This window comes from Schistocerca americana, chromosome 1, assembly GCF_021461395.2.
Source record: "Schistocerca americana isolate TAMUIC-IGC-003095 chromosome 1, iqSchAmer2.1, whole genome shotgun sequence".
Lineage (NCBI taxonomy): Eukaryota > Metazoa > Arthropoda > Insecta > Orthoptera > Acrididae > Schistocerca > Schistocerca americana.
The window spans coordinates 234,178,893-234,194,499 of NC_060119.1; the positions used below are offsets into that span (position 1 = coordinate 234,178,893).

Below are 15,607 nucleotides of genomic sequence, written 5' to 3' on the forward strand. Positions count from 1 at the left end.
TAAAGTCCAAAGAAGGGCAGCTTGTTTTGTATTAGCGCGGATAAGAGGAATGTGGATCACGGATATGATGAGCTAGCGCGGATCAGAGGAATGTGGGTCACGGACATGATGAGCGAAGTGTGATGGCAGTCATTAAAACAAAGGTTATTTTCGTTGTGACCAGACCTTTTGATGAAATTTCAGTGACCCACTTTCTCTTGAATCATGGTAATAAAATAGGGAAATATGTGTGTTCATTTTCCCCACGCGCTACTAGCGAATGGGAGGGTAGAGAAATGGTCTGAAGGTGGTTTAGACACTAGTGTGAATTGCAGAGTAGTCATGTAGATCTATTTGGATTTAGACATTTTCTCGGTCGTATTTTTTCAGCATTTCCTTAAGCCAGCCGTCTTGAGACTATTTTTGACTTCAGTCAAATGGTCAATATAAATAGAACGTTGGGCATCCTTTCCTCTGGGTTATTGAGTAAACGTTCGCTCCCAAACAGAAAATCCACTTTCTGTTCTTGCATCTCCCTGCATCGCCTCCGTCAGTGCGGCTGTTTTGTTACAAAGGTTGTCCTTATGTTGTTGGTTGCGTTATTTCAATCATTAATCTGACGGCCATAGACGTCAGTTGCGGTAGCATCCACGCGTCGTGTGATAAACTGCTTGGTGTCTGATCCCTGGACTTTGGTGTCTGCTCAGTGGCAAAAGACTGCTGGCTACCCAACCGCAATTTGCGTAACGCGCCAGTTGTATGACGTTCGCTCGTTTCAGTGGAATCAATACCAAATCATAACACACATCTGCTTCACGCCTATAATTGAATCGCTCCATGCAGAAGGGGCCTTAGTCCATTATACCTAGTTTCGAGAATACTAAAAAAACCAATCTAGACACTAGAGTATGAGATCAAAGCTAAGAGTAAAAGTACATGTTGTTTATCTACCGAGTATCAAGGTCCTTGCAGAGTTTAAAGGCATTTAAAGTGTTTTAATTTAGGGAAAAAATGTTTTTTTGGTGATGGACTGAAGTCCTTTCTGCATGGACCAAAATAGATTTTCACGCTTTTAGTACTTTCTTGAGGAAAATGTTTATTACTTTGAGGATATGCTTATAGTTTAGGAATGTGAAAGGATCATGAGCAGTAGAAAAACAAAACAACTGGTTGTCAATCAATATTTATTAAGAAAATAACAGAGAAGAAAAACAATCAAATACATCATTTTGAGTTTCTTTAGTCATCTTGCTCTTCACTGTTACGTCACCTGTGGGCCAATGTGTCAGTTCGTGGTAGAATTCTTCATGCTCATTCTATACATAAGTTATTAATCTAGTAATGTTCTTTATTTTTGCTGCTTCTATTGGAACTTCCCCCATGGGATATGCACAGTTGGGTGGTATAGTAGAATGTGATATATGGCCAGTTTGAGACAGACGGAATGTGTATTTCACATTGCCATCAATAAACCGGTATGTTGTTATACATCCACAGAGTTGGCTACTGAATGAAAAGTGCATCATTGTACTGATCCCGAAATGTACTTTCTGGTCTCGTGGTACTGACTTCGGTATAGTTTCTTCTGATATGCAGTTTCTTTTATAAGGAATCCAAGATGTCCTCCGTTTTCACTTCACATACTTCAAATTTCACAGATGTGCCACTTTCTACGATCAGATTGGTAATTGCCTGCACACAATATAGTCGATCATGCTTTCTAAGGGTGCGTTTGATTGTAGCAAAATCTGTCACAGGGCAGAAACTGACTGGAAAGAATTGCTCAATTTGTTTAAATCGGCCAGTGTCTGTTAAAAATAGAAGCAGCCTTACTAAAGTATGGTTCTTGTTCTGCCCTGCACAGTTATCGGAATACAAATGTAGCTATGTAATTTCAGAAGGAATGTCCTGCAGGTAATTATACAAGAAAGAACATACCTCATTACATCCTTTCCTGGCAATATCCTCGTTATAAATGTATATTTTAGCTTTATTTTTCTCGATATCATGAATGCAAAACACATTAGTAGTCAGCTGGCGCATGTAAATAGTTTCCTGAACAGGGATCACTGGTAACTAAATGTTCTGCATAAAATCTATTGCCAAAGATAATACATGGCGTTTATCTTTCATTTCAGTTTCCGCTTCAAGTTTGCTATAGAATTTTTTAGCCCGTCTCTTGTGCACCAAAACTCAGCCACTGCACACCGTTTTGCAGCATCATTAGTATGGGGATTTCGAATCTTAACTTTTAATTCTTCACACAAGCAGCATGCATTTACCTGAGGTCGCCCAAGTGGCAGGGAGTATTTTTCATTGAAAGACAAAGCAAATGTCTGGTAGCTACATTTAACGGCAGTATGTTTCTCCTTCAACATTTTATATATCAACTTAATATTGAGTCTTGCGTCTCAATACTTAGTTGTTCTCCCACTGTAGTGGCTTTATCTTACTGGGTAGCTATTAATGTGTTCTCTCATGAGTTGTCTGGCTTTGGCTGACAAAGCGTTTACGCTGGGAGTTCTCTCTCTTTTATCATGTGGACTCTGATCTGATAGAGACAGCTTTCTCAGTCGTTTCACTCTCTTGTCACTTAAAGCTAGAAGAGCCAGAAATGCTTTGTGACATACCTTCATTTTGGTGTTACCCACAATTACATGGTAAGTAAATACTTTGTCGACTTGTCGAATTGAATCGTCTGTTCTAGGTAGGCGTCGCTGGACGTAATGTATGTCTATAACGACTGAATATAAACATCTTGTTCATCCTTAGAAGCCAAGTTATGAAGCCGTACTAAAATAGATTCCTTTTCATCTGCACAGATGTCTTGAGAGCACTTTGACCCTCTTGCACCTGAAAACATAAAAGGATCGTATATAGAAACATATTCTCAATTGACTGCCATACTAGCAGAGGCGAAGCCAAAATGTGCGCGGAGAAAAAGAGCAGCGCTATGGACGATCCATAATAAAATTTATCCCAAACACTAGTTACAGTGCTCAAAAAACTGTCAGTAACATCCAATATAATTAAAAATTGCCTGCAGTCACATCCTGTAATTTTAGCTGGTATGCGTTGTCCTTTATAGTTAATATATTCTTGGCCATATAGCTTTGCTGTTTTTGAAATATTCCTCTTCCATGTTGAAAGATTCTTTTTCTTCCCTTGTCTACTTTCTTCTTGTCTTGATACAGTGGTGCCTTCCATCGCTTTCGGAAATAAAACTGGTAGTATCGTCAACAAACGAATGTGTAGGTTAGCGTACACTTTCAGCTGTTTCCCTCCCCTGAATAAGTTGCGCACGTTAGCCAACATGCTCTGCACATTGAAGTTAACATTTCCGTGTGAAGTGTCCAACTACGTGCCTGAAATGCAGTTGCTTAGCAAGAAGGGCTTCAGTCCTGGACTGAATTCCTTTCTGCATATAACTCAAAACAAGAAACTTCAGTTTATGTATCTTCAAGCACTGGACGGAATACATTTTTGCTGAGAATGATGGGAACAGCCATTAAGATACGATTTCCATCATAATCTCATTTTCACAATTTTGTGACTGAAGCCCTTTCTGCATGGAGTCATTCGATTGCTTTTCGCTAAGTGTTTTCTTGTCTTATTTATATATAGAATACGCAGGGCACCCTATCGTCTCATCTTTTTTTTCGCAAAGGAAAATGTTTTAATTTTACCTCTATATCAAGACAATACAACCATGAACTATTATTTAAATACAAAGTATGTACACGTATGTTCCTTACAGTGAGAAATTTATATCAGAAATTATTGCTGGGTATTCATGTATCCGCCTTTTACACAAGTGGTTTCTTGTGCCTTCTTTTCTGTTCTGTGCCTGTTTTAGTCGTCTTCGTACTTGAACGGGATAGAGCTGTTTATCCGCCATTATTTGCATGTGTTGCTCGGAGTTCCGTTGATGAGTATGAGCAACTATGGCCTAAAGATGATGAAACATCAGATGGAAAATATTCTTCAGACTTCCTTAATTTTTTTTTTTGTTCAGTGGAGAATAAGTGGCGTTTACGGAAACACTATGGTGCATATTCTTAAGGCAGTACTAACTTTAATTATGTTCTATTATGTGTTCATTTGTCAGAGTTACCGTATATACAAATAGCGATTGTCGAATTAGTCACTGATTACAAAGCAAACTTGATTTTGCTGTCTCGTTCCACAGCTATCCGGTTATTATTGCGTGACCCCAGAAAATGTCATTCTCATTAGCATATTTGATCCTGTATCTATAACATTTACATAAAGCCGGTTTTGACACTAGTCCTACTGTGCATTAAACTGATTCCCACTTACTCCAGTACATGTCGGTTCTTTCCATAATGTTCTAGACGTATGTAATTGGTTCATCCTGAGCCTGCTGTTACTGAATGTTGTGTACCCTACTTAGCTTTAGAGTAATTGTTGTTGTTGTGGTCTTCAGTCCTGAGACTGGTTTGATGCAGCTCTCCATGCTACTCTATCCTGTGCAAGCTTCATCATCTCCCAGTACCTACTGCAGCCTACACCCTTCTGAATCTGCTTAGTGTATTCATCTCTTGGTCTCCCTGTACGATTTTTACCCTCCATGCTGCCCTCCAGTACTAAATTGGTGATCCCTTGATGCCTCAGAACATGTCCTACCAACCGATCCCTTCTTCTAGTCAAGTTATGCCACAAACTTCTCTCCTCCCCAATTCTATTAAATACCTCCTCATTAGTGATGTGATCTACTCATCTAATCTTCAGCATTCTTCTGTAGCACCACATTTCGAGAGCTTCTATTCTCTTCTTGTCTAAACTATTTATCGTCCACGTTTCACTTCCATACATGGCTACATTCCATACAAATAATTTCAGAAACAACTTCCTGACATTTAAATCTATTATAATTAGTAAACTACTTTCTCACATTTGACCACTTACAGTATTTTCTTCCTGTCAGTAGACATACCTTTGTCATTCAGAAATCCGACAAGTTTCCAGCTTTGTCATTCCAATTAACATTTCGTATACATGACACACCAAAATTTAATATGATTTTCGTGTGTTGAAAGTCAGATTGATTGATCGAGTAAAGAAAGAAATTATCAGCGATTGAGTAAAGAAAGAAGTGATCAGTGGGGAAAGTGCGGAGTCAAGTGCGTAATGAATCCGAGGAATGAATTGCAGAAACCAAACGGCTGATAAGAGAAACAGCAAAGTTGTCGTATTATGAAATTGGTGCCAGGTTATAATTTTTCTCCCATTTCCCCATCGGTAAAGTGCTGCGATTTTTATTGAGACTTCTTTTACTTCCTGCAGTTGAACGTTACAAAATCCAGAAGACAGCCACTTCGTCTCCTAGGGCTCTGCAGTATAATAGTATAATAACCTGTTAGTATTATATCTTGTTAACAAATACGTATCATAATCTTTCACAATTAACCCTTTCAGACCTGGTTTTTTTTCTGGAAGAAGGAAATTTTTATTTATGTGGTAATGGCCTTAGGTGATTTTTTTTTAACAATTTTTAGATCCAAGGTTAACACAGAAATGTGTACCCGTTTTCAAAACATACTTTGTATACTTCGGCAACATTTTATAGACTAAAATAACTAATTACGAAAAATTCTTTATTGTAATAAATAATAATCATTCAGTAATTACCAATCCAAGTAATTATTCATTTGCGTAGTGGAATATATTGAAGCAACCACATCCGTGTATTCTGGTGGTCACAAGCTGCTGCGCACTGCTACATTGACTTGCTGGTATTTTCGTAGTGATGCGCAACGGTTGAAAGCACTTTCGCTTGATGAAAAGGTTGAACATTCACAAATGTATACCTCAAGTTTCCATTGCGGAAAAAGCTTCTTTTGCAGCTAACACACAGTGGAAGTTAATGTACACAATTGTAGCTAAAGGTTCTGAAATGGTTAAATTGTAGTGTTTTAACACTTAAGTCCTCGGTTTTATGTACTTTTGTTCGCTGTAGAAGTACAACGAAGGCCTTCCAATAGTTTTACACTAGTTGGTGACCTTTCTTTGATCTATTCATTTGTTGCTCACTAGCCAACTGTTCTAAGCTTTGCTAAACGATGATATCACTGGTTTTTTCAAGGTGTACAACTTTGCTTCGGCCGTTTTTTTCCTCAACATTTGAGGCTTTAATGAAACAAATTGGTTACACATGTATCATTCGAAGTATTTTCCATCGCTGGCCACCACTTTCTGCCATCTTTCGGGCAGTGTACGAATCCCGCGTCGAAAAAATTGTTCATCTTTTGAAGCGATCCACGAAGCGATTCAATTTGTGACTTCTTCATGAGATTGGAAGTGTTGGTCAGCCAGGCGATACGCCATTGATATAAACAAGTGATAGTCAGAGGGAGCAATGGTTGGAGAATACGGGGGGTGGGGCAGGACTTCCCATTTTAACGTTTCCAAGTATGTTTCGACCTCTCTTGTAACGTGGAGTCGAGCGTTGTCGTGCTGCAAAATCACTTCATCGTGCCTGTCGCTGTATTGCGGCCGTTTGTCTTTTAATGCTCTGCTCAAACGCATAAATGCGTTCGATAACGAGCACCTGTGGTTGTTTCACTTGGTTTTGACACCTCTTAGTACACGACGCCGAGCTGGTCCCACCAAATGCAGAATATGATCTTGGAGCCATGAATATTCGGTTTGGCCGTCGACGTGCAAGGATGGCCGGGATATCCCCATGATTTTTTATATTTAGGGTTATCGTAATGAACCCATTTTTCGTCCCCTGTCACAATGCGATGCAGAAATCCCTTCCGTTTTTCCCTCTGAAGCAACTGTCCGCAAACGCCGTTCAATGTCTCTTGGTTTCAGTTCACACGGGGCCCAAGTTCCTCCTTTCTGATTCGTGCCCGTAGCCTTGAGACGTTTTGAAATGGCTTGCTGTGTCACTCCCACTAATCGTGCCAATTCTTCTTGAGTTTGACGCGAGTCTTCACTCAGCAATGTCTCAAATTCTGCATCTTCGAAAACATTATCTCTTCCACCACTATTGCCGGTCTACGACGTTAAAATCACCGTTCTTGAAGCGCTGAAACCACTCAAGTCACGTTCTTTCACTAATAGCGTCCGTACATACGTACTTGAGAGCATTCGATGAGACTCAGCCGCTGTTTTCTTCATATTGAAACAAAACAATAACACCTCCCGCAAATGACGAGAATTAGGCTCGTAAACTGACATTTTCAATCAAGAACAACTTTTATGATGCAGACACAAATCTACCAGTGTTTGAATGAGGTTACGTTGACCGAGGTCCAAGCTAACTGCCTGCCTGGCGTCTACGATCTGTTCCTTTCGATCGCTACTTACCGTTGTCGCCACCTATCGGAAAACGGCGGAAGCAAAGCTGTACACCTTGTAATTCATGACGTCATCTCCAAATCTAAATTTCTAAGTATGACTGTTATGAGCCACCTTTTTACTTTTCGCTGTTGCCCGAGAGTTAACTTTGTCATTCGCAGCTGTAGAATCAGGTAATCAGATTTTTTTCTCTTAACAAATTTATTCTCGTCTGCTGTGCGTTTCATACATTGTAAAATTATCATGTGATGATGGAAATTACAAGCAATAGTTTTGAGGAATCCGGGGCGAGCAGGCTAACGTCCAGGAAGTAAACAGTTGCCGCCTCCTCCCCCTCACTCCTATTCTTGATTTCTACGTGCCTGTTTGTAGTTGGCTTGATAGAACGAAATGAAACACTGTAAACTGCGTTTATTCCAAAGAAGACCCTATGCTGGTACATATTTATGTTTGATATGTTGCATAGAAATGTTGCGGACGACATAAAATGTAGCTCTAATAATGACATTTCGTCCGTATGTATCAAATGTCGTGTGACTTCGGTAATATGTGGTTCCAGCTGTATTATTTGTAGTTGTCCTATAAACATACAGTAGCTGACTACTACCAATATTTTTATACTAACGCATTACTGATTTCGTGTTTCGTTTTCTGTCAATCGCCAATTCTGTGAACTAGAATTGTAATTCAGATAATTTTCGACGTTCTTGGGTATTAATTATGGTTTCAACTGGCATAGGAATTCAGTCTTTGATGCAAATGTTTGCATTGTTTCTAACGGAGTTTTCGCTGCAAAATGGTGTAATGGATGAAGCTTAGTTATCTGGAGGTAATACTGTGAAACGATATGAAATTGAACGATCACATTAAATCAGACGAAGACAAGGCAAATATAGGACAGATTCTTTGCAAAGATTGAAGGAAGGCGAAGTACTTCTCTTATGGAAACCTCACACAAGAAATTACCGTCCCACATTACATTGTTGCTTGAGTATGTGGGATGTTTATCAAGTAGACTTGAGAGGATTGTAAGGAATTTGGAGCCGCGCCATTGATATTGTTACCGGTTGTATAGCCCATGCAAAGGAGACTGACTGCTGAAGTAAAGGTACTAGTAATGGGGATCTCAAAGTATTTTTAAACGACATCATATTCGCCGTTGACTGTAGTCACTATTTATTTTTACGGTTATAATTTCGCCCTTTGGACCATAATGAAGTGGTAGTGCAAAAGAGTTTGCTTCAGCACTTATCAGACTTTAAAATCCTCACACAACTGTCGTAGCGAACACTTAGCCATTTTACTACAGTGGAAGCGGCAACCAAATGATTATTCAAGGTAATTTGTTAAATCTGAGACCAGAGACATAACACGGACTTTCGGAAAGACATCAACAACGCAGCCAGGAAGATAAATGCGATACCCATCTTAACGGTTCAAGCATTCGAACCACTGACAATAAAAATACCGAGAAGAATGGAAAGAAAATTAAGGATCTATTAGATGACGATCGGTTTCGACTTGGCAAAGTTAGACCAGATGAGCAGTTCTGAATTTGAGTTGATACGGGCGGCAAATCTTGAGAAAAATAAACACACCTTCGTAGGAACTGTAACGTTGAAAAAGCGCACGATAACATAAAAAGGTGTACCATGTTCGTAATTCTCAGAAAGTAGCTATAACCTGTAGGTAATAACAGGTATATACAATATGTACAAATTCAAGAGGGATCAATAGGAATGGAAGACGAAAAAAAATTACTCAGATTAAAAAGGGCTTGCGGCATGGATGTTTCTTTCTTCCCTACCGTTCAATTTGTACGTCGATGAAGCATTTACTAAAATAAGAGAGTGGTTCAGGAATTGTGGGTGAAAGTCACACGACGCATGTATCTTGATGAGTCACACGACGACGATCGTGCAAGAACGATTTTGCCTTCACAATTAACAGAATTGAATGTTACCAGCCAGCATGGTCCGTGTTATAAAAGCAGTGGAGGACTCGTTGTCTTAAGCTTACATATAGTCGAAAATTTTCTTGTCTGCTTTGCGAAGTTGAATATATAATCTAGTGATATCATAAAATTTATATGTTTTGGCGTCCATTTGAATTTTCTCTGTCAGTGATGGCCCTTCATCTAGATTTCGTATTACTCTCGGCAGTCTGAAGCTGGTGATCACGCAAGGTGCTGCCGCCCAGTTTTTCAAGTCAAATACCTGACTGCTCTTTAAGTTGCTCTTATGTCATGGGAGGCACTGCAACAGATTTAAAGCATGTATTATACGTGGTGTGATCAAAACATAACGAATATTTTTTTTTAATGTCGCGTGCTTTAAACATCGGATTTTCAAATTTTTTGTCTTGTTAGTACACGTGTTCCTGATATGTTAGCATTTCCAGTCGTTTTGAATATTCAGCTTATTGTTAACAGTCGGAAATGCTATAGGTGTTTTCGAGTGCTCGATGAATTTTTAGTTTCAAAAAAGATGGATCACAGAATTTGCATTGAATTTTTGCTTGAAAAATGGAATAAAGCGGATCACTGCATTCGAAATGTTGAGTGTGCCTTCTGGCGACTCTCAGTAAGACAAGAGTTTACGAGTGATACAAACGTTACACAGATGGTCGAGAAAACCTTGAAGACGACCACTCTGTGGACGCCTTAGCATATCAATTACTGACGACAGTGTGGAGGAAGTAAAGAAAATGGTTTTGGAAAATCGCCGAATCACCGTTAGAGAAGTTGATGACGTGTCGGCATATCCTTTGGTTCACATTTTTTCGGATGTTATAGGCATGAAATGTGTAGCTGCAAAGTTTGTTTAATTTGGAACAAAAACGTCGCCCAGACATCGCTCCGGAATTGCTGAGTGAAGTCGACAACGATTCAGAACTTCTTTTAGAAGTTATAAAAGGTGACGAATCATGGGTATACGGGTATGAAATCGAAACCAAGGCCCCGGAAGTCCCAGTGTTAACTGCCTGAAGAATCAAGACCGAAAAAAATTCGACAAGTTAAATCACATCGAAAGATTCTTCTCACTCTTTTTTTCGATTACAATGGGATAATGTATCATGAGTTCCTGCCTTATGGTCGTATGGTTAGTAACGAATACTACCTGAAGTTACATTGCCTCACCCATCTTATTTGCCGGACATGGCCTCATGCTACTTCATGTTCCCGAGGCTGAAGAGAACGATGAAGGACCTAGTTTTGCCACCGTTGATGAGATAAAAACCGAGTCGCTGAAGGATCTGAACACCATAACGCAAAGTGAGTTCCAGAAGTGCTTCCAAGATTGGAAAAGCGCTAGCAAATTTGCATTATATCTGAGAGGGAATGCTTTGAAGAGGACAAAGCTGATGTTAATGAATAAAGATTATTTAAGAAAAGCAAGAGTTCTCTTTACTTTTTGGTCACAATTCGTATATATGAAGCCTATTGTACGGTATTTTGTTGGCAATATAAACTGTCTTACACGTGTGAAATTCATAAACTTTCTTCTAGAGTATGAATCTACCGGTTGGTAAAGGTCATGAGAGACGCGTTAAAACTCCGTAATGGCTGGAAATAAAAGCTACCATGACACTGAATTATTACGGCAACACTCAGAATAAGCATGAGTCAGCAGCCTGACGCATCACCTTAACGGAACTAGGTCTTTTATCGTATTGGAGAAGATACGTATCTCATTGTCGATCAGGCCAAACTGATTTAGTTTTGATCTCTCATTTTCATTTAGTTTGTATACTTTGTCCCTAAATTTCTGTAGTAGACCAAACACTTCATTTCAGCTGAAGTCTATTTTACCTGTTGCTTATCGTACCTATCGATTGGCCTGTGAGGGTGATAAATCACATTGTCACCATATGTTTGCGCCAACTCTGAAGTGGTGTAGATAACTCAAAGCGCTCAGAGACACAGATTTTAAGTTTTCATTTGTACAAACAAGTAAAGAGGGCAGCAGAGAAACTACCGCGCTCAAAGTTACCAATGTCTTGCAAAGGTTCTTACCAAACTCCTAAAACGCTTAATATGCATTAAATTCCGTCCGTAAACTGTCAGACGTAACTAATACCTCGTTTGGTGTATTCCTCTTCGCCACTCCGAGCCCTTCGCATAAACGAACACCAGCGTTAACAACGTTCATGGTATATCACATACTCAGCTGGGAATCTCTGGTATACGAGCCGGCGGATCACATGTGCAGTTGCGTAACTTCGGGTGTAACCAGAGTTGCAATTACGTGAACGTCACGCAGTGGGGAAGTGCGGTGCTTGACATGTGTGAAGCATGGAGATAGTGAGCATTATCCGACTGCGTAATACCAATGAGAAAAGCGGATGAATGTCAACGTCTGATACTGCGCCCTGAGCTTTCCAGGCAACGGTACAACATACGTGGTCGTCGTGACTATTTTTAAAGAATACAAATCGTATAAAACCGTCCAAAAAGGTCATATCGCCATCTAGCGTATGAAATATGGACAATCATTTAAAACGTGATTCCATAAAAGCTCAGGGAATGAGCTGCATATATGGGCTACTCCGATAAATCAGCCTATCATTGTACAGCTTTCCATTTAATGATGACGGAGAGCACATCGTTTTGTAAAATACACAAAATCTCTCTGATATTAGAGGCTGCACTGTTAAGACACTGGACTTTTTGGAAGGAACTGGCATGAACCCCACGATTATCGTAAATCGTTTCTTACATATCACGGAATGATTCTGTAAAGAAGATCGCGGCTAATTTCTGTCGACACCTTTTTAACAGTTGCCGTATTGACCAAGATTTTAATATTTTTGTAATCTCGAAGTCTATAGTGACAGAGTGAGATGGCTTAGCGGCCAGCACATTGGACTTATCGTTCGGGAGATTTGAGAAGTATAATAATGACATGAAACTTCCTGGCAGATTAAAACTGTGTGCCGCACCGAGACTCGAACTCGGGACATTGCACTTTTGGGGGCAAGTGGAGATACGCTACTGGCGTACGTAAAGCTGTCAGGACGGGTGGTAAGTCGTGCTTGGGTAGCTCAGTCGGTAGAGCACTCGCCCGCTAAAAGCAAAAGTCCCGAGTTCGATTATCGGTCCGCAACACACTTTTAATCTGCCGAGAAGTTTCATATCAGCGCACATACTGCTGCAGACTGAAAATATTCATTCTACAATAATGACATTGTCGTGGCGCATTAGTTTGTCTAGAACCTGGAAAAGAACTTCGGAATGAAGTCACACGTTATGCATTGACAGTTTCTACACAAGTTATGAATTGACTTTATTATTTCCAAAGCTTGGAACACCTGTGGTGCGTACATTAAATGATAACAGGAATCTCCTGCCGAAGCTGCTTTTCCTCTCATATGTGCAAAGTCAGGAACATAAATGATGAACCTTTCTGTACAAGTAAGAAACAAAGAAACAGATTTTCAGAGAAACCAGAAATCGTCTTGGTTTACAATAAAGGAAAGGCTGCAACCGATCTCTGACCATATGTCTTATTATGCAACAAAATGCTGCAAGGAAGTTCAATGGTGGAAAACATACGTTGTTGGCAGATAATTCAAACGCACGTAAGATAACAAAAAGGAAACTAGAACACAAATGACATCAGACCTTTCAGAGAAAATTGCTGTATCATTGCTTCTCATTCCTTCTGATTGTGTGAAAAAATAGAGTACCAACACACAGTCATTCAACAAAGAAAATAAAGCGAAGAATACTCGAAGAATGTAGACAGTCTGCCACCCGCCGGTGAAACAAACTGAGAGAAGAGAATGATCTGTTCACATTTTATCAGGTAGCCCTCGGTAGCCATTTATGTGCATGGAGTGTTTTGAGAAATGTCACAGGAAATGAACGTCTGTAAATCTGGTCCAGTGTGTAATATAATTAGATACATTATCTTATTAAAAGATGTTATCACGTTTCATGGTGTTTTAACTTCCGTCCCCCACTTACAATTAAAACAAAAATGAGTTCTGTATTGCGTGCAAACGTTGGAGAGGCAGGTGTGTCACTGACCTCGGCTATATATTGACAGCTGCGTATGATTAAATTATTGAATTCATCTTCCAGAAAATCCCTGTCGGGCCATTCTGTTCTAGGTTTACTGGTACCGTATTGCAATGGCTTCAGACGAATCCTGGGTGGTTCCTTTTAAGTACCTACCTTGTTTCAACTTGTCCAGTTCGTCTCGTAATGTTGTGTTGGTCGTAAGTCGCCTCCCCCTCCACCCTTAATCCCACCACCACATCTCTCTCTCTCTCTCTCTCTCTCTCTCTCTCTCTCTCTCTCTCTCTGTGTGTGTGTGTGTGTGTGTGTGTGTGTGTGTGTGTGTGTGTGTGTGTGTGTGTGTGTGTTCCTGCTTTTGTGGGCTTCACGTGGCATCACAGATGCCGCTGTCATTTGTTGGTGCGCAGGTGAGCACATCTCCGCGAAGCTCGCAGCACGCGCGTGCTCAGGATGTGTTGACCCGCATATACGCTTCGCAGCGTGCGCGTTGTTCTGTGGACATTGCACCGAGATATTGTATCAGGTGTGCGACCAGCGCGACCGCCGCCACGCGTCTTGCCTTTGTGCCGTCGGTGCTGCTTAGTCTTTGTATTCGCAGCGATTGATGCTCCATGAAAACGAAAAGCATTGGTCCAATGCAAGGTGCGGGACAGAATATTTCGCAGGAAAGTGCATTCTCTTTACCGTTAACATAAAATGAAGCTATCACTTCTTTGCCAAGCGCCTACTACTATGATCAGTTTTGAGTAGTCCGGCTAAAAGACTGCATCATTCACGTGGTTATTCATCGCAGTTCGCGCATGTCTTCGTAAGGGTGCCGCGCCCCCCCCCCCCCCCCCTCCCCATCTTCTTGTTTTACGGATGTAACCTATTTGCCCACCGCTTTGCGTGCTAACTGCCACTGAGCGTCCGAGCAGAAAGGCGGGCGCTTCCCCGTGGCCTTCCGTGCTACAATTGTATATAGCAGTGGTGATTTGTCTGCTGCGGTAATATTTTGTTACTTGGCTGTTTATCTTCAATTTAAAGTAACATTAAGCTCTTCTAATTCACACCAATAAATTTTAGAGGCGTCATCAGCAGCGCTGTGTTGTGCACACGTACGTGCAAAACCTGAAAGAACAGGGTTTGTAATGTTGCTATTCATATACGACCGTAAATTTGAATGCTGACGCATAATCATTATCGTAAGATTTACTTCTTTTTGTCTTTCGTATTGCTTTGGCTGTCAGGTTTCGTCTTGTTTGTAAAAATTTTAGGCTAATATGAACGGAGTGGCATTTTATATAGTGAAGGATAAGAAGAAATATTAGACTGAAGCTGTTTACACCTCGTCTAACTGAAGAGAGATAGTGATTGTGCTAACTAAATCATAAACTGCAACAGCTGTTTTCCAGACGCCGTATTTAGTTGGGCAAACAAATCCACTTCAGACTTCATTATGTAAACACGACAGCGAAAAACTGTTTGCGAAATTAGGTTTTCGTCTTTCGGAAGATGTGCCGCATGTAAACGTATTGAGTCAGACTGTCGCGACTAACGGTGAAACAGTAAAAGAAGAACCGATAGAGTTTGGACAATGCTATCAATTATTCAAATGCAGCACTTTGAGCGCTGTTACAAAGATTATAGCTATATCAGAATAGTACATCCGTTATTACATTAAGTAGTTGCCTTACTAGTTTTTACCAGGAAAATGAGTGAACCGTCACGCCCCGGCTGTGAAACTGAATTACCTTTGTGTTTTCTGTTTTTAACTCTGATTTGCACATTACTCGGCACCTCCTGTTTCCCTAAATGATGTCAGGTGAATGCCAGGATAGTTACTTCAACAAGATCACAAACGAATTCCTGCGATGTCAGTTGATGGAGACGTGACATGAAAGTGTAGCTTTTCTTTCAAATACTCCTTGAAGTTGATCATTTTTCAAGGCATTTAAAATTATCTACAATATAAAACTCAGTAGGCTAGGACACTTTTAATTTACTAATTCGCGTCAAAGTTTGTCTTACAGAATTGTTTATCAAGAATAACTGGATTTCTGCAGGTTTGATACCACAGCCGTTAAAATGACTGCCTTGTTATGGCACTGCTGGCAACGTGTTTGTTTAAAAGCGCAAGAGTGTACAAGTAATGTTTGGTTTTGTAGTATTAAAGCTTACGTGACGTTCGCTGATTCCATAGTCAAGTCCACTTGAAAATGTCTGTATAGTGGAAATCGACCACTATTGGTGCAAATAAACAATATTCTCAGCATATATGCCGTTCTAGTTGAAATA

At 40.2% G+C, this 15,607-nt stretch overlaps 1 protein-coding gene across 2 annotated transcripts in view; it reads left to right on the forward strand.

Moving 5' to 3' along the window:
* The window catches only part of LOC124619345 (atlastin), a 134,288-nt gene that overhangs the window by 61,474 nt on the left and 57,207 nt on the right, over positions 1–15,607 (forward strand). The gene's annotated exons all lie outside the window — the stretch shown is intronic.